Genomic DNA, 21,427 nt, shown 5'->3' on the forward strand with positions numbered 1-21,427 from the left:
GGATCACCTGAGGTCGGGAGTCTGAGACCAGCCTGGCAAACATGGCAAAACCCCATCTTTACTAAAAATACAAAAATTAGCAGGGCATGGTGGCGGGCATCTGTCCCAGCTACTAGGGAGGCTGAGGTAGAGAATCACTTGAACCCAGGAGGCGTAGGTTGCAGTGAGCTGAGATTGTGCCACTGCACTCCAGTTTGGGTAACAGAGCGAGACCCTGACTCAAAAAAAAAAAAAAAGAAAAGTAAAAGAAAAAGAAAGTTAGAGCCCCAAAACATCCCAGCCATGGGTGGATGAGGTGCAGATTATTCTGAGATGTTTCTCATGGTCTCCAGATTCCCCAGCGGCATCAAGCTCCTGTTGCCCACGGTGGAAATACACACTTCATTCACTTCCTTCCCCTCCTGGTCTCACTTTCCCACTGCCCCATCGGTGCTTCCTGGCTCAGCTCCTACATGAACTACTTGTGATCAAACTCTAGTCTGTGAGTTTGATACTGGATGATCCTAAAGTTGGACAATAACAAAAAATCTGCAAACTAAAACTGGGATCCGAGAGCTTTCTTAGCTCAGCATGGAAAAAAATCCTAATATTCTTAATTAACGTTTGTTAATGTCTTTGATAACCCCTTGCCCTGGAAAACAATACTATATCAAAGTCTCTTGTTTCCTTCATGGCTTTCAGCATTAAACTGGAAAAGCTGGAAAACAACAAATATTTGTATTTCTGGAGTTCAATTTTACTTTGCTCCCTGCAAGCACCTTAAAACAGATGGCACCCATTCAGATGGAAATGAGGTATAAAACTGATTTTTATTAAAATTAACATTCAATTTAGATTTTGCTTTATTATGCATACCACAAATAACTGTGTGAGTTCCCTGTAAAGAGGTTGTATATGTGACATAATTCATAGTTATTCATGCTCTACCAATTACATTGAAAAGATGACTGGAGTTGCCACAGAACCTCAATAATCATTACTATGTAATTTGCAGTTTTCTGGATTAGGGAACTCTTTAGAAGCTGCACATCACTAGCCAATTGTTTTTAGAGAGTACAGTAATGACTGTTATTACTGAGGAGTTGAATGAAGCTCCTTTTTATGCCCTGAAGAGTACCTGATGATATCATTAAAAAAAAAAAAAAAAAAGTAACCAACAGATAAACAGACAGCAAACCAAGTATATAACAGTCCAATAATGTGGGCCAACACTGTTGGCTGTGAAAATTACCACAATCTTCCATTGATTTTTATTTCTGTAGTGGGAACACCTGCCTATGCAAGCATACTTAATTAGATGGATTGCCTTGGCCCATGAATGGTATTAGAACAGGTGAAAATAAAGGGAAGATTTCTGAGATTTTGTTTGGTATATAAAAGTGCAATAGGCTGCAAAGAAGACTCAAACTAAGGCAGACTCACCTTATTCAAAACAAACCTAACTCTATCCTCCCTTCCAAACTTGTTGAATATTGTGCCCAAACCCAGTTCCACTTCCCTTCAGTAACCTGACCCTGGGCTAGAATTCATTACTACAGCTCGCTTCTCGGAAAATCTTTATTTTCTATAGATAAAGCTCATTAAAATCTTTCTTACATTTAAGTAGTTGAAAGCAATATTTCCCCTCTGTATTTTTCCCTTTTAAGTTAAACCATAGTAGACTGTATTCAGACATTTTCTGGTGCACAAAAATATTTTTTTCCTCCAGAACAGACCCCAAGCTGAAGTGTTAGGCATTCACCATTTGCTTTCCATCCCACCAACCTCCTTTCTTCTTCCCCACGTCCCTCTTCCTACAGTCACCTTTAGATGTTCAGTTACACGTCTGAGCAAAGCCTGCTTTTATGACAGTGCCTCATGCCCGCCCATGTGTTACCTTTCCCAGTGATCCCTGCTCTGTAAAATTACCACTAGGCAGTGAACAAGATTTTTGTCCAATCTTAAAGTACCTCAGCCAGTGGGTGGGGGAAGGTATTTGAGGAGGGCCAGGTAGCTTCTGAAATCTGTGTCCCAGGCTGTACCTTGTCAAGTTACCTTCTCTAACTATGGGTATAGCTGGTGAGACTGCCCACCATCTAGATTTCCCTGCTACAAAAATGGACATCCCTGTCTGAAAACAACCACAATGACAGCACTGGGACTTAGTCTTTGATGCCCTCATTTTCTGCAGCAGTGATTCCAAAATAAAAGCTCCTGCCTTTCACTGGTGAGTTCCCCTAGAAGCCACTGTAATATGTTTATTAACATCTTTGTCCATGCTCTGTCTCACTATTAGTGTTGGGCTCCAGTTTCTAATTTTAGTAAGACTTAACACTAGCCAGCTCAGCGAAATAGCCCTCATATTTTTGTTCAACGGTTCAACTCCAACTGTTTTATAACTAAACCATTTTATTTAGTAGTCCCTAAAAGCACCCCATAAAATGCTTCATGAGTGCTTTCTTGGGGCCATTTTAATGAGCAAGACCTACTACATTTTGGAAAGTCCCATAATCAGAATCTCCTTTACTTCTAGAAAACTCCAACTGATGGCAATACAACCTACAGAAAATCTATCACCAGCCAGGTATGGTGGCTCACACCTGTAATCTCAGCACTTTGGGAGGTCAAAGTGGCAGGATTGCTTAAAGCCAAGAGTTCAAGATTAGCCTGGGCAACACAGTGAGACGCCATTTCTACAAAAAAATAAATTAGCTGGGTGTAGTGGTGTGTACCTGGAGTCTCAGCTACTTGGGAAGCTGAGGCAGGAAGATTGCTTGAGCCCAGGAGGTTGAGGCTACAGTGAGCCATGATTGTTTCACTGCACTCCAGATGACAGAGCAAGACCTTGTCAAAGAAAGGAAGAAAGAAAAAAAAGAAAAGAAAGAGAAGAAAGGAAAGAAGGAAGGAAGGAAGGAAGGAAGGAAGGAAGGAAGGAAGGAAGGAAGGAAGGAAGGAAAGGGGAAGGGGAAGGGGAAGGGGAGGGGAAGGGGAAGGGAAAGGGAAAGGGAAGGGAAGGGGAAGGGGAAGGGAAGGGAAAGGGAGGGGAGGGAGGGGAGGGGAGTAACGAAGGAAGGGAGAAAGAAAGAGAGAGAGAGGAAGGAAGGGAAGGGAAGGGAGGAAGGAAGGGGGAAGGAAGGAAGGAAGGAAGGAAGTAAAGAAGGAAGGGAGGAGAGAAAGAGAAAAGGAAAGAAAGAAAATCTGTTGCCTATGTGGGATGAAATGACAAATTGACAAGACTGACAGAAAGACTGAAGTAGACACATTTGGGTGCTGTTCAACTCTCCCTCCTCAGGAAACTTCCTTCCTTACCCAGTTCTACAGAGGAGGGCCATCAGCAGCTATGTTTATACTATACATCTCCACTGCCCTGGCCATGGCCAACTGGACCTGAGGGGACCATCTAACCAAAGTTGGGCCAATCCAATTCTTTGTCCCGGGAATTTGGAATTGGGACTGAGAACTCAGTTGGCCCGTATATGTTTTGCAAGCTCAGGAGCAAGGGATGGGGGTGAGGGCTGGATGTCACATGCTGCCAGGTGGGCAGGAGAAGTAAGAAAGCCAATCTGAAGAGAAAGGAGAATGAAGGCAACAGGTAGAGAGGACAAGAGATCAAGGGTGCTGCATTGTTTTTCGGGGGATTTTTTTTTGCCTTTATTTATTTATTTATTTATTTATTTATTTATTTCCATAGGTTTTTGGGGAACAGGGGTATTTGGTTACATGAGTGAATTCTTTAGTGGTGATTTGTGAGATTTTGGTGCACCCATCACTGGAGCAGTGTACACTGAACCAAATTTGTAGTCTTTTATCCCTCTACCCCTTCTGACTCTTTCCCTCCGAATCCCCACAGTCCATTGTATCAGTCTTATGTCTTTAAGGTGCAGTGTTCTGACCATATCCCAGTCCCTGGGTCCAGCCCTTGCTGAAGCTCAGCTTCACTTTGGCTGCCATCAGATTCCATGAGCACCCCCTGTAGCCTTATGACAAAGCCCTCAGTTCTGCTAAAACTGGCCTCTTCTCATGGCCCACGTGATGTCTTTAAAATGTATCCACACATTCTTTGACACTCCTCCCTTCCAATGATGAAGGCTAATTTCTCTCCCTTTGAATGTGGACTAGACTTAGTGACTCACTTCTAAGAACTACACTGGGGTGGAATTGACCATGTGTGACTTCCAAGGTCAAATCATAAAAGGCATTGCCACTCCACCTTGTTCCATTGCACCTCAACTACTCTGGGGCAGTCCAGCAGCCATGTCTTGAGGATACTCAAGCAGCCTGTGGAGAGGCCCAAGTCAAGAGGCAAGGAGGCCCCGCACATCTACCAGCTGTTCTTCCCAGCCATGGCATGAGCCACCTTGCAAGTGGGTCCTCCAGTCCCATCATGCCTCTCGATAACTGCAGCCATGGTCAACACTGAGACGAAATCCTCATGAAATTCCAAGCAGCACCATCCAGCTAAGTTGCCTCCAGATTCCTGGCCCACAGAAACTGCAAGGATAATCATTGTTTATTGGGTTTGTTTTGTTTTGTTTTGTTTTGCTGTTGTTTGATACAGAGTCTCGCTCTGTCGCCCAGGCTGGAGTGCAATGGCGCGATCTCAGCTCACTGCAACCTCTGCCTCTCAGGCTCAAGCAATTCTCCTGCTTCAGGGGGATTACAGGCATCCACCACGACACCCAGTTAATTTTTGTATTTTTAGTAGAGACAGGATTTCACAATGTTGGCCAGGCTGGTCTCGAACTCCCAACCTCAGGTGATCCACCCGCCTCGGCCTCCCAAAGTACTGGGATTACAGGCATGAGCCACTGCACCCAGCCTGTTTATTGTTTTAAGCCACTAAGTTTTGCGACAATTTGTTATGCAGCAGCCTTCAAGACCCACATGGTCTGGGCACCCTTTTAGTCATTTCTGGCCCCACACTCTCTGCTCACTATGTTCTGACCATGTGCCTTGCCCCTCATAGCCTCACACAGGCATCCTCATGACCTGAAACCCTCTTCCCCCAAACCGCACTTTCTCATCTTTTAGCTCTCAGCTTAAATGCCAATGCTTCAGAGAGGTCTCACCTCTAAAGTCCACTCTAAAGCCTGTCCTTCCACCACAACCCCTCTATTCCCTCACAGCATCTTGTTCTTATTCTTCATAGATTCTACTAACTTATAATTACACATTTCTTTGGTTAGGGGTTTTCTTGTTTTTATCTGTCTTTCCCATTCTAAGTTCAGGGCCAAGTATATACAAGACTCTCAATAAATAGTGTATATAAAGTAGTTTCCATTAGTTATGACCAGACTCCTAAATAATGGCCCAACACATAAACACTGGGCTAGGAAACCTAGATTCGATTTCCTCACTTACAGTAAGATGAACGATCTTTTGAGGGTATTATCATCTCTTCAAGGAAATCTGTAGGACAGGTAGATGCTCAACTAATGAGGAAGGCACCTGAGCCCAGGTGGTGAGGCTGTCAGAGGCCAGTGAAAGGACTGTGGATGAGCTGTCCTGCCAGTGGTGGAGAATCACAAGCACCAGCTCTCCCAGGCCATTCCACCACTCTCTGTCCACCCTCAGATTCCACATAACGTGTTTTTCAGCCCGTTTTAGAATGGCAGCATTTACCTTAATCCCAGAACATTAGAAAGATCTCATTATCACTGCATCTGGTGTAGAGTTCCCAATTTCCTTTCTGCAAGTGCTAGAAGCTCTTCACTCTCCTACTTTCTCTCTCATCCTGACTCCATTCCTGCCCAACTTCCACAGCTCCCTCATTCCTGAAGTTCCCAAGCTCTACTGCATTCTCAGACTGCCTGGCACCAACAGTGCTACCCCCACCCGGCTCCCACCTCAAGTCTATCATGTACCTTTAAGGAGAGCTTCAGCCTTGGGGACCCCCATCCCTCAGGTGACCCACAGGGAAGGTGACATTTCCTCCCAACTAGCAGGGCTCAAGTCTGCGAATGACACAGATAAGCTCCGGGAGTAGCCAGTTCATGGTCACAGCCCATGGCTTATGTGGCTGAATAAATAGGTACCCACAGCTCGCTCTTTCTCTCTCTCCTTCCTAACTCCACTGGTCTCGTTCTGTGTCTGTTTCTCTCTGTGCACCCACCACATTCTTTTTTCACTCTCAGCAGCTTCCTTTTTTAATTAAACAAAGCCCACCCTATGCTCCATTTCTGCAGGCCCATGCATCACAGTACCCACAGATCACTGGGGTTTCTCTGTGTCTTTTACTTCTAATTCTCAAAACAGCTTCTGAGAAGTTCAGGTCATCTTTTTAGGCCAACCAATGCCAATCAGAGGGCACTGGCTCACCTCTGCATGGAGGCCCCTGGTCACTGGCCTAGGGATTCAGGGGCTGGGAATGGGGTCCTCAGCAGAAGGGGCAGGGACTCTTCCAGAAGGGTGCAAGGTAGGAAGGCCTCCTGATGAAATGCCACTCCTCTACTAAGACCTGCCATTCTCTTAGGAGGTTAGGTGTGATCTGAGGGTAACCCAACCACCTAAATAGCTACTCCTTCGAATCTCAAAGTTCAAGAAATTGTGTCTGGAAAAGTCTTGCTACTGGATTATATGTTACACACAAGTGCAACTTGAGAGTCTGACAAAATAGTACGTTAGAGACCATCTAGTCCAGGAAGAGCAAACCTGACTCATCTCATGCCAACTCTGCCTGCCTGCAGCATTGCATTGTAAAGAATGTGCCCTATTCTATTTTTTTTTTTTTTTTTTTTTTGAGACAGGGTCTCGCTCTGTTGCCCAGGCTGGAGTACAGTGGCGTGATCTCGGCTCACTACAACCTCCACCTTCCGGGTTCATACCATTCTCCTGCCTCAGCCTCCCAAGTAACTGGGACTACAGGTGCCACCATGCCCAGCCAATTTTTTGTGTGTATTTTTAGTAGAGACGGGGTTTCACCATGTTAGCCAGGATGGTCTCGACCTCCTGACCTCGTGATCTGCCCACCTCAGCCTCCCAAAGTGCTGGGATTACAGGCATGAGCCACCGCACCCGGCCGAATGTGCCCTATTCTCAAAAGAAGACATACAACTGGCCAAGTATTGTGGAAAAAGGCTCAACATCACTAATCATCAGAGAAATGCAAATCAAAACCACAATGAGATACCATCTCACACCAGTCAGGATGGCTATTACTTAAAAGTCAAAAAAATAACAGATGCTGCCAAGTTTCAGAGAAAAGGGAACACTTATATGCTCTTAGTGGAACTGTAAATTAGTTCGGCCCCTGTGGAAAGCAGTTTGGAGATTTCTCAAAGAACTAAGAATAGAATTACCATTCAACCCAGCAATCTCATTACTGGGTATGCACCCAAAGGAAAATAAATCATTCTACCAAAAAGACACTAGCACTCACATGTTCACTGCAGCACTGTTCACAATTGCAAAGACATGGAATCAACCCAGGTGCCCATCAACAGTGGACTGGAAAAAAAACAGTACACATACACCATGAAATACTATGCAGCCACAAAAAAGAACAAAATCATGCTATTTGCAGCAACGTGGATGTAACTGGAGGCCATTATCCTAAGTGAATTAACATAGAAACAGAAAACCAAATACTGCATATTCTCATTTATAAGTGAGAGATAAACACTGGGTACACATGGACATTAGGATGGCAACAACAGACACTGGGGACTCCAAAAGTGGGAGGGAGGAAGTGGGAGGAGCATGGGTTAAAAAGCTACCCATTGGGTACTATGGTCACTATTTGGGTGATAATCATTCAAAGCCCAGACTCCAACATTATGCAATATATCCATGTAACAAATCTGCACATGTACTTTCTGAGTCTAAAATAGAAAGAAGAAGAAGGAGGAGGAGGAGGAGGAGGAGAACAAGAAGAAGAAGAAGAAGAAGAAGAACAACAAGAAGAAGAAGAACGTGCCCTAATCATTTTGTGATGTTTGGGTGTGAGTTATTTGCTGGATATTTGCTTGACACATTGAGTCGTTCACCACTGTTTTCTCAGGGGAACTATCTTTTTCCAACTCAATGTGGTGGAGTGGAGTGTCTGTGATAGTGTCCTGTCCCTTCCATCCTCAGTGGTTGGCAAATGATCCAGGCTGAACCAATTACAGTACACCATCCCTCTGGCCTCAGTGATGGTGCAGAGAGGATATGTGATCCCTGCAAGACTGGAGTGTTTTCTATGATAGATACTCCTGGTTAAGCTAGCAAGCTGAGGTAGCCCAATGCCCTCTTCCTTATGACATGAGAAAGCCTGAGGCAGCCTGAAGACAAGGGAAGTCCTGCAGAACAGAGTTGAAGAAAGAAAGAGAGACAGAAAGCTAAATCATTTTATAACTTTTATAATAAGTTTTCTCTACTGGACCCAACTACGCCCAAAGAAGCCAACACATTCTTTTTTTTCCCCTTAAATTATTCAAGTGTTCTGTTACATGCAACTAACAGAATTCTAACTAATAATTCCATTCATTGTACAGATGAGGGGACTGGGAGTCCAAGAGGTTAACTGATTTGCCTATGACCAACCACTCAGCTAGTAAGTTACGTGGCCAATTAGAAAAGAAGTTCTAAAAGAATGTGACATGGATCATCTATTCCTACTGGCTCAGAGAAAAAAAGTATTTGGATGCTGATGCTGTCATTAATTCTCTTCCAGTTCTATGTCATCTGAAAATTTGATAAGGATATCATGAATGTCAAAGCCACTACTAATATTCTTAGACAAAACAAAACTAAATCCCAAGCATCGAAATCTTTCCTGCAGGGCTGGGAGTGGTGGCTCACACTATAATCCCAGCACTTTGAAAGGCTGAGGTGGGAGGATGGCTTCAAGCCAGGAGTTCAAGACCAGCCTGGGCAGCACAGTGAGACCCACATCTCTTTAAAAAAATTAGCCAGGCACAGTGGTGCTCACTTGCAGTCCTAGCTACTTGGGAGGTTGAGGTGGGAGGATCACTTGAGCCCAGGAGTTGGAGGCTGCAGTGAGCTATGACCACACCACTACACTCTGGCTTGGATGACAGAGCAAGACCCTGACTCGAAAGAGAAAGAAAAGAAAAGGAAATCTTCTTCCAGAATAACACTGACCCATTATCCAGTATTCATTTGCTATCACTGTTCAGTTGCTTACTAACCCCCCTCACTGTACTACTGTGCAGTCTACACCCTTGCCACTCAAAGTGTGGCCTATGAACCAGCATAATTGGCAGCACCTGGCGGTTTGTTAAAATACACTCACAGGCCCCATCCCAAACCTACAGAACAAGAATCTGTATTTTAACAAGATGCCCAGGGGATTCACTGTACAGTAAAGTTCAGATGTGCTGCTTTTCTTGGTTTTCATTCCTCTCTCTGTGTCTCTATGCCTTCTAAAATGTAATGAACTTACACACACATACCCCTTATCTAAATGTCAGGCAACCCTGTTGAAATAGCCAGTGTAGTCAGTTTGATGTGTCTTTTCCTGCTGAACCTGTGAAAGTTCATATTGATCACTACTGATAAACCATAATTTTAATAAAAGGAAATATTGGCTGGGCTTACTGCCAGAAGTACAGATTAGAGGAGCTTCTTCTGACTTTTTGAAAATTGAGATTTTTTTTTGAAGATTTGCCCATCTCAACTCTTTCTAAAATCACCCCTTATATTCCTCCAACACATTCCTCACAATTCCTTAAAGACAATCAAAGGAGTTCAGTAATTTCATTTGCATGTGTTTTCAATACTCTGGAATTCATCCAGGTCAGATCACTCAAGCTGATTTAGAGCACGTAGGTCAGTGGAATGCAACCCCGGCCACACATTAGAATCACCGGAGACAAATTTAAAACCACCAGGGCCTAGACCTGTCAACAGGACAATTAAATCAACTTATCTGGGGTGAAGCCCCAGCAGGGTATTCATTTTTTAAGCACCCCAGATAATTCTAATGTCCACCAAGGTGAGAAGCCATTCACAGAGGGTTTGTGTGTATGGTTTTAAAAAATCTAATCTCCAGAGCCCACACTTAGAATCTCTGTGGCTGAGGCTGAAGCCTCGATAGTTTTAAGCTCCCAGATGATGCTCAGGTGCAGCAGGATGAAGAACCACTAATCCAGGTGTGCTCAATACACCTCCAGTTCTCTCCTGCCTCATCTTTTCTTTCCTGTCTAAAGGGAATTCTCCTTGACGAAGAAGTTCAAAATGAGGGGGAAAAAAAGTTAAAAATTAAAAAAAAAAAAATCGAAAAAGAAAGTAAATTGGGAGGCTGAAGCAGGTGGATCGCTTGAGGTCAGGAGTTTGAGACTAGCCTGGGCAACACGGTGAAACCCCGTCTCTGCTAAAAATACAAAAATTAGTGCACCTGTAATCCCAACTACTCGGGAGGCTGAGGCAGGAGAATCACTTGAATGTGGGAAGCAGAGGTTGCAGTGAGCCAAGATTGTGCCACTGCACTCCAACCTGGACAACAGAGCGAGACTCTGTCCCCCTCCCCCACAAAAAAGTAAAAACAAAACAAGTTCCTGATGTCTTTCAGAGAAACTAGTTTTATAGTTTTATTTTGGCATTTTTCTCTTTCCCCCTCAGGATACTTTGAAGTCTTCTAGATTTGACCAGCTTGTCCCTAAAAACACACTTTACATTCCTCATGCAACCTACCCTGTCCCAATCCAAATACCAAACACCATTCGCAGATATTTATAGTCAGTGGAGTCAGCAGTTTATATCGTCCACCACTTTAAGGCAATATTCCTCCCAGATTATTTTCAGAAGGGGAGGTATGACACCATTTTGCAGATAGAGAAACTGAAACTCAGGAAAATTGACTTACTTAAATCCATACAGCCAGGAAGTGACAGAAGTAGGATTTGAATCCAGGTCTCTTTGCTCTAAAGATCATACCATTTGTTTGTTTGTTTGTTTGTTTTGCTTCTGGTATCCTGAAAAGAAAAAAAAAAAAAAATCATATCCTTTCACTACAGCATGGTGCATCCTGTGTTGTTTTTAAAAATTCGTTCCCAAGGATTTTTTAAAAAATCAAAATCTTAGGTGTACAAAGAGTTGCTGCAGATATAGGGGAATTTGAATCCTCATCACAGACAAGATTGGTCATAGAACATCTGTCTCAGATTCCCAGATAAGCTGTATTGGGCATAACCTTGAAGCAGGCAGTCTATCCCTGTCTAAATATCACAACTATAAGATCAGACCCTGACTTTCACAAAAGCTTGCATGAGCTTTTGAGCTATGGGAATACAATGCTTACAGACCACTGTATCTTCAACATGTTCTCTTGCTTGTTAAGCAATATTTTAAAATACTGAAATTCCTTGCAACTCTCTCCTTAGAAGGAAAAATCTAAATAAATCCACCCTACCTACCTGTTAACCAAAGCACTAGCTCTTCTTCTGAGAAATAAGTATAAGATGGCGAATTGGTCTCAATTTCCAATGATGATAAAGCATAAAATGGATTTGAGTTATATTTCAGAAATTTAGATTACATAGAGGGAAGTTCTTTATAATGTTAAGTATGGGGACAGGGAAAGTTGCCTCTCCATCTGTAAGAGTCTCTATCAGTAGAGTCAGGGCTTTAAGAAGAGAGAGAAAGAATAACATTCTACTTCTTCAGGAATTTTTTGTTTTGCATTGGCAGTTCTGAGCTGTTTGAGATGTGTTAGGATGAGTTGCAGGAATTCTGGCCTGATACCCGAGAAAGGCAGGTGGGATTCTGAGATAGACCCGATTACAATTACTTAGGGGCCACAATAAGATGCTCTACCAAGAATGGGAAGTGAAGGAAATGTCAACTTTTCAAAGTTTAAAATGCAAGAGAAATACATTCTGGATTAGAGTAGGTAGGGTCAAAGTCACCTGAAGAAGACAGGATGCCTCCCAGGCTAGAAACTCTCCATTACAATCTTTTTTAATGTAATTTCTGCTCTTCCTCCTTCTTGCTGCTAGGAATGTGTTGAGATGGCTGCAGCTCTCCCAGCTACTTTGGATCATGAGATGACCTGGAGAAGAGAAGCCACTTTGCTGAAGACAGCAACTTAAAAGTATAGCAGTCTAAGATTTTGTTGACACAGAAAAACTGCTCTAACACCACACCTAGAAGGTCTACTTCCAGATGAGAGATTGTTCTCAATTTAAGACAGATATTATGCATTCTTCTGTTATATGTGGCCTAACCTAATCCAAACCAATGCAACTAGAGTTCACCATTTGGGTAAATTCCCCAAACGTATAATCACTTGGGCATTCCTAGCCTAGGGCCCCTCGAAAGCAAGGAGAAGAGATCAACTGAAGGAAAAGTAAAAAAATAAAATAAAAAACAGTTTAGAAAAATAATACAGCTATAAGATTAGCTCAATAACTGAGGGTATATTGTTATGGAACTGAAAATATTCCTCTAACCAGCCCAAAGATGGTAAGATGACCTTTTGCCAGACCAGGAAAAAAATAATTTTAACTTTTAATTGGGTTTTGGTCCAAGTCACCGGAGGAAGCATAAGGGCAGGTAGGAGTAATGATAAAGGTAGAAGCTGGATGGAGGGAAGGAGAAGGGGCAGCCTAAGGGCTTCACCTGCCCACAGGCTAACAGTCTCCTATGCAGGTGTAAAGATACAGGAATCCATGCAGCATGTCACCCAGACCCCAAAGCTGAACTAGTGAAGCCACTCCTTTGTCACCCCGAACTAACCCCATGGCAAGGGCAGCACATATGAAGAAGAATCTCTACTTTGCCCTTTTACTAATTTCAGCTGATCTATTAATTTAATCCAACCTGCACTGAATGGAGGCTGGTCCAATTTGTCTCCTCCTGGCTGTGGGGCCTGCTTAACTATACTTGGCATCTACTTTATTGCCTTAGAGTCTTCCTCATGAAAGATGTCATTGACCCCCTGGAAAAGGAAGTTCTTTATAACATACCATTTTCTGGAGAGAACTTCACTTGCCAAATGGGAAAATACAGCTTGTCAGGCAGCTGTGCAAGGCATTCTTCATGCTCTGAGTGTTTTTGTTCAGCTGTTCATTGGGCTGTGGTCCTGGGCTATTTTCAAGATTTACTGAGAGCCAGTGAACGGCTGTGCCCACACACCAGGCTGCATAAGCCACATAGAACTGCTGGCAACACTTCTGTGGTTAGGCCCCTTTTAGTTCTTCAGAGGTGCCACGTTGCTTTAGAACAAGCAATGAACTGCTGATCTGGGTTCAAATGCTGACTCATCCAATTAAGACATGGCCTGGCAACCTACAGAATGGGAGAAAATTTTTGCAATCTACTCATCTGACAAAGGGCTAATATCTAGAACCTACAAAGAACTCAAACAAATTTACAAGAAAAAAAAAAAACCATCAAAAAGTGGACAAAGGATATGAACAGACACTTCTCAAAAGAAGACATTTATGCAGCCAACAGACACATGAAAAAATGCTCATCACTGGCCATCAGAGAAATGCAAATCAAAACCACAATGAGATACCATCTCACACCAGTTAGAATGGCGATCATTAAAAAGTCAGGAAACAAGAAGTACTGGAGGGCATGTGGAGAAATAGGAACACTTCTACACTGTTGGTGGGACTGTAAACTAGTTCAACCATTATGGAAGACAGTGTGGCGATTCCTCAAGGATCTAGAACTAGAAATACCATTTGACCCAGCCATCCCATTACTGCATATATACCCAAAAGGTTATAAATCATGCTGCTATAAAGACACATGCACACATATGTTTATTGCGGCACTATTCACAATAGCAAAGACTTGGAACCAACCCAAATGTCCATCAATGACAGACTGGATTAAGAAAATTTGGCACATATACACCATGGAATACTATGCAGCCATAAAAAAGGATAAATTCATGTCCTTTGTAGGGACATGGATGTAGCTGGAAACCATCATTCTCAGGAAACTATCGCAAGAACAAAAACCAAACACTGCATGTTCTCACTCATAGGTGGGAATTGAACAATGAGAACACTTGGACACAGGAAGGGGAACATCACACAGTGGGGCCTGTCATGGGGTGAGGGGAGGGGGAAGGGATACCATTAGGAGATATACCTAATGTAAATGATGAGTTAATGGGTGCAGCACACCAACATGGCACATGTATACATATGTAACAAACCTGCATGTTGTGCACATGTACCCTAGAACATAAAGTATAATAAAAAATAATAATAAAAAGAAAAAAAAAGACATGGCCTGGGGTGACACCTCCAGGCAAGTCATCTAACTTCCCAGGGCTTTAGTACATTTATTTGTAAAATAATGAGTTTAAGTGTCCTTTTTAAAAGCTTTCAGCTTTAAAGTACTAGAATTTTGTGAGTTTTCTTATTTGGAAAAGAAAAATGAAAACTCATCTATATTTTCGTTGCATGTGACCAATTATTTTTTCGAGTTTTATTGAGGCATAATTGACTAATAAAACTGTATATATTTAAGGTATACCACATGATGATTTGCTTTACATATATAGTGAAACGATTACAACAATCAAGTTAGTTAACACATCCGTCACCCCACATAATCAACTTTGTGTGTGTGTATGTGGTGAGAACAGTCAGAACCTACTCTCAGCAAATTTCAAGTATACAATTCAATATTATTGACTATAGCAAATTTGTATGCTCAAATAGCCCACATTATTTGCCAAAAGTACAAATACATATTCACAGAAAGATGAAAATGTAAACATTCCATAATCTCACCACTGTTAATGTTTTGTGTGTATCCTTCCAGACTTTTATCTAATCATAAACATGCTAAAAATCTTTTTACAAAAAAATCACATCCTGTAAACTGTTCTGTCATTTTTCACTGAACACAAAATTCAAAACATTTTTCTGGCCAGGTGTGGTGGTTCATAACTGTAATCCTAGCATTTTGGGAGGCCGAGGTGGGAGGATCACTTGAACGCAGGAATTCGAGACCACTCAGGCAACATAGCGAGACCTCGTCTCTATAAAACATAATAATAATAAATAAAAAAGAAAAAAAAAATTTCTATGTCATATATATGACAGATATATATACACATGTTTAATGATCATAGTATTTTATTATAAAAATATACCAGAATTTAACAAAACTCCTAGGCTTTTTGCTATTATTCTGTCATATATATTACTTTGCTATTTTTTATGTCATATATACATACACACAAACGTTTAATGATCATAGTATTGTATTGTAAAAACACACCAAAATTTTACAAAACTTCTAGGCTTTTTGCTATTATAAATACTGCTGTATTAAACATTCATGTATATATACCTTGTCTAATTTCTTTGTTTCCTTATGAAAAATTCCTAGAAGTAAAATTCCTTGGTTTAATAGTATCCTCCTTTTTTTTTTTAAGACAGGGTCTCACTTTTGTTGCCTGGACTGGAGTGCAGTGGCGTGATCTTGGCTCACTGCAGCCTCGACCTCCCAGGCTCAAGTGATCCTCCCACCTCAGCCTCTAGAGTAGCTGGGACTACAGGCATGCACCACCATGCCTGGCTACTTTTTTGTATTTTTAGTAGAGATGGGGTTTGCCATGTTGCCCAGGCTGGTCTTGAACTCCTGGGCTCAAGCAATCCACCTGCCTCAGCTTCCGAAAGTGCTGGGATTACGGGCATGAGCCACGGCACCCGGCCAACAGGATCTTCTTTTTAAAGACTTTATAAATATTCCAAATTGTCCTCCAGTGAGGTGCATGAATTTACATTCCCCCAGAAGTGTGTAAAAATGCATTTCCCCATCCTCTCTCTCATTCCTTTTACTTTTTATCTTTCTGATAGATATAGTCTGTTACTTTTTGTGCGCGTGTGTGTGTGTTTTCATTTTTATTTAGTTCAAATGATTTTCCAATTTCCCTTTTCATTTTTGCTTTGGCCAATGGGTTAATCAAACACAATATTTGTGAGATCTTCCAGTTATCTTTCTGGCATTAGTTTCCAATTTAATTCTATTGTGATTAGAGAACATAGTCTGCATGATTTCAGTCTTTTAAAATTTCTTGAGATTTGCTTCATGGCCCAGTGGATTATCAGTCCTGATGAATGCTCCATGTGCACTTGAAAAGGATGTGTGTTCTACTGACGTTGGATAGAGTGTTCTATAAATGTCAGCTAGGTCCAGCTGGTTGATAGCATTGTTCAAGTCTTCTATATCCTCTGTATCCTTACGGATTTTCTGTCTATTCGTTCATTTACTGAGAGGCAAGTGTTGAATTATTCTACTCTAATTGTGTATTTTTTTATTTTTTATTTTATTTTTTACTATTATTTTAAGTTCTAGGGTACATGTGCACAACGTGCAGGTTTGTTACATATGTATATATGTGCCATGTTGGTGTGCTGCACCCGTTAACTCATCATGTACATTAGGTATATCTCCCAATGCTATCCCTCCCCGCTCCCCGCTAGATATAGTCTGTTACTTTTAATGTAATGTTGCATTCTTTCATAACCAGTAACCCACTCCAGAGAACAGAGGAAAGAGACACAGAACTTGCACCCCTAAAGATCTGTGGGCAGCTAACACAGCCCTCCAGGTAACTACCTGAACCTTGGCTGCAGTAGCAAGCCAGGGCACTGGGAGAGCCAGAGCACCCACCAGCTGTCATTTAGAAAAAGTGACTAGTAGAGGGCAATGTCCAGCTGCTCTACTAGCACCCACTACATATTTATGTTTTTGGTTATTTGATAAATATTTATTATTTACTATGAGCTACGAACTGTGCTCTCCAAAATAAATAATATGGTAAATTGTTTATACCTATTTGTATTTTGTTTCTGCAAAAGGATTCTATTTTCGGTGTTGAACATTCAGAAGACTATTTCATTTGAAATATTTAAGAGGTGTAGGATCCTCAGATCCTCAATGGAATAGGATCTGCGTACATGAAATAGAATACTTCTCCAAATGATATGTTGTTTCCATTGAACCGTGAGATTAGACAGGACCTGGAGATGACATGTAGAATGCACAAATGCTCTAAATGGTTTCTTTGGGACCTGGGGAACGGATACAACCCTAGTCCCAGACAACTCACCACGTGGGATATGTTTTCACAAAAGGCAAAGCTATCAAGAGTTTGTACTCAGTAGTGATGGTGGTAGCAGTATTAGCCATGGTAGTAGAATATATAACAGCTTTTACAGTGATTAAGTTAAAATATTTTAGTGCAAAAATCTCCAGACTATTGACATAAAAAAATGGAAACTTCTGAATATGATACTGTGGCAGCTGTTCAGTAATTCACTACAGCTGACTCAGAGAGGATTTCAAAATCAGTAGAGTTCAGCCCCTCTTCCTTACCTGTTCCCAAACGCACTGTCTGGTGCAATAAAAAATCAATAGTTCAGTCAGGTGCGTTATCTCAAAGGTATAAGGCAATACAATAAATAAGACCGCCCTTTATTGCCTGCTCAGATTTGTGGGGCAGTTTTCACATTTCGCCCTGGGCATACTACTTGCCCAGCCAGTTTTCCTTTCTGTGAGCTTTGTTCCAGTGGATCAGAGGCTAAATGCCATAGCTTGCAGCTTCCAGCACAGGGTAGGGGGTGTCTACAGCAATCTTCCAAAGAAATTCAGGAACATAGACCTTTGTTTCAGCAGTTCAGGAGAATTCATTCTCTGTAGAGAAAACTCATTTGCTCGTGGCAGTGATTCAAGCCACTAACCTCACAGAGAATATTGCTGGAGCCAAATTCTTTCTCAGTTATGGAGGTCAGAGGTGAGGCAACTGTGCTTACAGGACAAAGCTCTTATGGATTCCCTTGGCTTTCTGCTTTCTTCTTTACAGCTGATTAACACCCAATGGCCATTTCTTTAAAAAAGAAAAATTCAATTCCTTGATTTAATTAACTTCCTTGACACAGTATTTACCACAGCCTGCCAGAATTCAGACAGTGATTTGAGACTTCCTAATACTTGATTTCAGTTTGAGATGATTCATTGCTTGCAGCACACTAAATTCCAAATATCATCTCGGGGCTGTGTGGTCAAAATCAGGTATGGACTTTTAGCTTGCACACACGAGGACGCCTCAGCTCTGAGTCCATCAAAGGGGATTTTGGACAGTCTGAAACTTTTTGCCCTGAGTTTGACATTTTGCCCCCACTTCATGGTCAAAGTCCTAAAATCAGTCTTCCATCCCTCACCCAATCCCAGACTCGTTGACAGCATGGGTTTAGTTATTGTTCATTTTAACGAACTGTGGGGTACTTCCCTCTGTCTCATTTTTTGAACAATCAATAAACAAGTTTTTGTTGAAAATCCAGAGAGCACAGTTTACTTTCTACATTTACTTAGTAGCTGTGGATTTAGACAATCGTATGCATTTTTATTATTTGATTACAGCTCTTCAGTACCATATGGCGGAGGCGATACAGTATAAAGGTTAAGAGGGTGACTGTTAAGTCAGTTGCCTGTCCTCAAATCTAGCACTGACATTTAGCAGCTATGTGATCTTGGGGAAATTAATTAACAGTTCTGCGCCTCAGATCCCTCGTATGTAAAATGGGGATAATAACAGCGTCTGCCTTGGTGTTAAGTAGTAAATAAGCTAATAAATGGAAAGCAGTTAGAATGGAGCCTGGGCCCATAGTAAGCCCTCATCATTGAGCATTTATTAGAGGATGTCACTACTGAAAGATCATTATTTCATCAAGGGGTGAGACTGTAAATTACCTACAACTAATTGTCATGTCAACTACCATTCATCTATTAGCCGGTTCGTGGGTAACGGTGGGGTGATGGAGCCACAAGGGTGACTCCTACATAAGCTCTACTTTCTGGTTGCTTGGTGATTTTGCACATACATCACAATCATGTGATGAGTTGCTGCATGCAGAAGTCACCCCATTGTAGCAACCTGGCTGTGACTGAGTCAGGGCCTCGTAAATCACCAGATAATATGAAGCGTCACAGTGCTCTGATAGCCAACTCATTATTTCCTTTAAACCTTTCTAAATTACCTCACCATTGTCTGTAGTCTGTGCTTCTGGAAAAAGCTCAGGACATAAGAAAGAAAACAATTCAGTCCCCTTTAAAGAGAACCCTGAGGAAGGTGTTACTGTATACCAGTGATTGTAAGGTGCATATTTTTTCACTTTTTTCCTCCTCTGAAATTGGATGCAGCAAGAAAGCATTGCCATTGCCTACGTGTGCACAAACATGCTTATAGCTGCTCATCTGTCCCCACAGTTGAGTGATGTGCATTGTTCGTAGCACAGGATTTGAGATTTATCGATGTTAGAATGTCTTTCAGATTGAGATTGAAACGAAAAGTTATCACACATACAGAACGGCACAGAAACAGAGCAGTGCAATATATGATTTAAGAAATATGCCTAGTCAGCCTAAAAAAGTGCTTTCATTAAACATAAAACAAAATTCTAAGTGCTAAGAAAGCACTGCATCATAGTTTAGTTGGCAGCATTTTCTTGTTTCTTCATGGTACACAAAATAATGATTCATTTTACAATTAAAAGCTTTTTAGATTTGATGAAATATGATACATTTCAGAGTGCTAGCAACAATCTGGAGAGCCCAAAATAGCTACCTTGAAATTTTTCCCAACATTCCAAATTTTCAACTAGTGGCAGAACTAAGTTCCACCAGCACTAATAATATTTAATTAATTTTTTTTTTTTTTTTGAGACGGAGTTTCACTCTTGTCACCCAGGCTGTAGTACAATGGGGCAATCTCGGCTCACCACAACCTCCAGCTCCTGGGTTCAAGCGATTCTTCTGCCTCAGTCTCTCGAGTAGCTGGGATTACAGGCATGTGCCACCATGCCCGGCTACCTTTTTTTTTGTATTTTTAGTAGAGATGGGGTTTCTCCATGTTGGTCAGGCTGGTCTCGAACTCCTGACCTCCAGTGATCCGCCCACCTCAGCATCCCAAAGTGCTGGGATTACAGGCTTGAGCCACCACACCCAGCCATATTTAATTTTAAAATTTGGTTGGGTGCAGTGGCTCACACCTGTAATCCCAGCACTTTGAGAGGCCAGGGTTGGGTGGATCATCTGAGGTCAGGAGTTCGAGACCAGGCTGGCCAACATGGTGAAACCCTGTCTCTACTAAAAATACAAAAATTACCCAGGCGTGATGGTGTGTGCCTGTAATCTCAGCTACTCGGGAGGCTGAGACAGGAGAATCGCTTGAACTCAGGAGGCGGAAGTTGCAGTGAGCCAAGGTCGGGCCATTGCACTCCAGCCTAGGTGACAAGAGCGAAACTCTATCTCAAGAAAAAAATTTTTTTAATAAAATAAAACTTATCTCATTGTTTAAACCTAAGCACATTTCTTTTGGCAAAAAAATATATTATTCTTGTAGATGTAAAATGAAGGTTTTGATGAGCTAGTTGCATTATTTAAATATGAATTTTTACAGCCAGGCGCGGTGGCTCATGCCTGTAATCCCAGCACTTTGGGAGGCAGAGGCAGGCAGATCACCTGAGGTCAGGAGTTCGAGACCAGCCTGGCCAACATGGTGAAACACCGTTTCTACTAAAAACACAAAAAAATTAGCCAGGCATGGTGGCATGCACCTGTAATCTCAGCTACTCGGGAGGCTGACGCAGAATTGCCTGAATCCAGGAGACAGAGGTTGCAGTGAGCTGAGATCGTGCCCTTGCACTCCACCTTGGCCAACAAGAGTGAAACTCCGTCTCAAAAAAAAAAAAAAAAGAATTAAAATAAATCTATTCCCATTAAGATGAACAAAAAAGTTTGCCCATTTACCACATAAAATTGTCTTACAGTAGAATACAGACAAGCACAGGATCCCTTGGGGAAATAAATTTTGATGATGTTCTACCTCCTCAGATTTATCTTTTCCTCCCAGCCAGTGAGGCAGATCCCAACCTGACATTTCCAGACTCGATTTGCATTTGCTTCAAGAAATTCCCACTAAAAATCCCTGCATAAACTGAATTCATAGACAGCTGCTGCCAACTTAGTGTTCTAGTCCTCCATACCCATAATTCCCAACTCTGACTTTTGTTACTAAGGGATGGAAAGTTTGGTGTCCTACTTTGGCTGTGATGACTGACTCTCTTGGGTTCCCAGACTTCATGGGAGACTTTGCCATGAATTCTTTTTTTTTTTTTCTTTTTTTTTTTTTTGAGACGGAGTCTCGCTCTGTCGCCCAGGCTGGAGTGCAGTGGCCGGATCTCAGCTCACTGCAAGCTCCACCTTCCGGGTTTACGCCATTCTCCTGCCTCAGCATCCTGAGTAGCTGGGACTACAGGGCGCCCACCACCTCGCCTGGCTAGTTTTTTGTATTTTTTAGTAGAGACAGGGTTTCACCATGTTAGCCAGGATGGTCTTGATCTCCTGACCTCGTGATCCGCCCGTCTCGGCCTCCCAAAGTGCTGGGATTACAGGCTTGAGCCACCGCACCCAGCCTACGATTTGCCATGAATTCTTACCAACATTTTGACACAATAATTTTATAACTTTG

The 21,427-nt window shown here is 42.0% G+C and overlaps 1 long non-coding RNA gene across 1 annotated transcript; it reads right to left on the minus strand.

The window, feature by feature from the left end:
- Nucleotides 1-10,795: 10,795 nt before the first annotated feature.
- On the minus strand, nucleotides 10,796-13,432 carry LOC119625117 (uncharacterized). Its single transcript, XR_005241237.2, has 3 exons — nucleotides 12,888-13,432; nucleotides 11,829-11,971; nucleotides 10,796-10,895 (listed from the first exon to the last, which is right to left on the minus strand). It is a non-coding gene; the product is annotated as an uncharacterized lncRNA (long non-coding RNA).
- Nucleotides 13,433-21,427: the final 7,995 nt, after the last annotated feature.

Source organism: Chlorocebus sabaeus, chromosome 10 (assembly GCF_047675955.1).
Source record: "Chlorocebus sabaeus isolate Y175 chromosome 10, mChlSab1.0.hap1, whole genome shotgun sequence".
Lineage (NCBI taxonomy): Eukaryota > Metazoa > Chordata > Mammalia > Primates > Cercopithecidae > Chlorocebus > Chlorocebus sabaeus.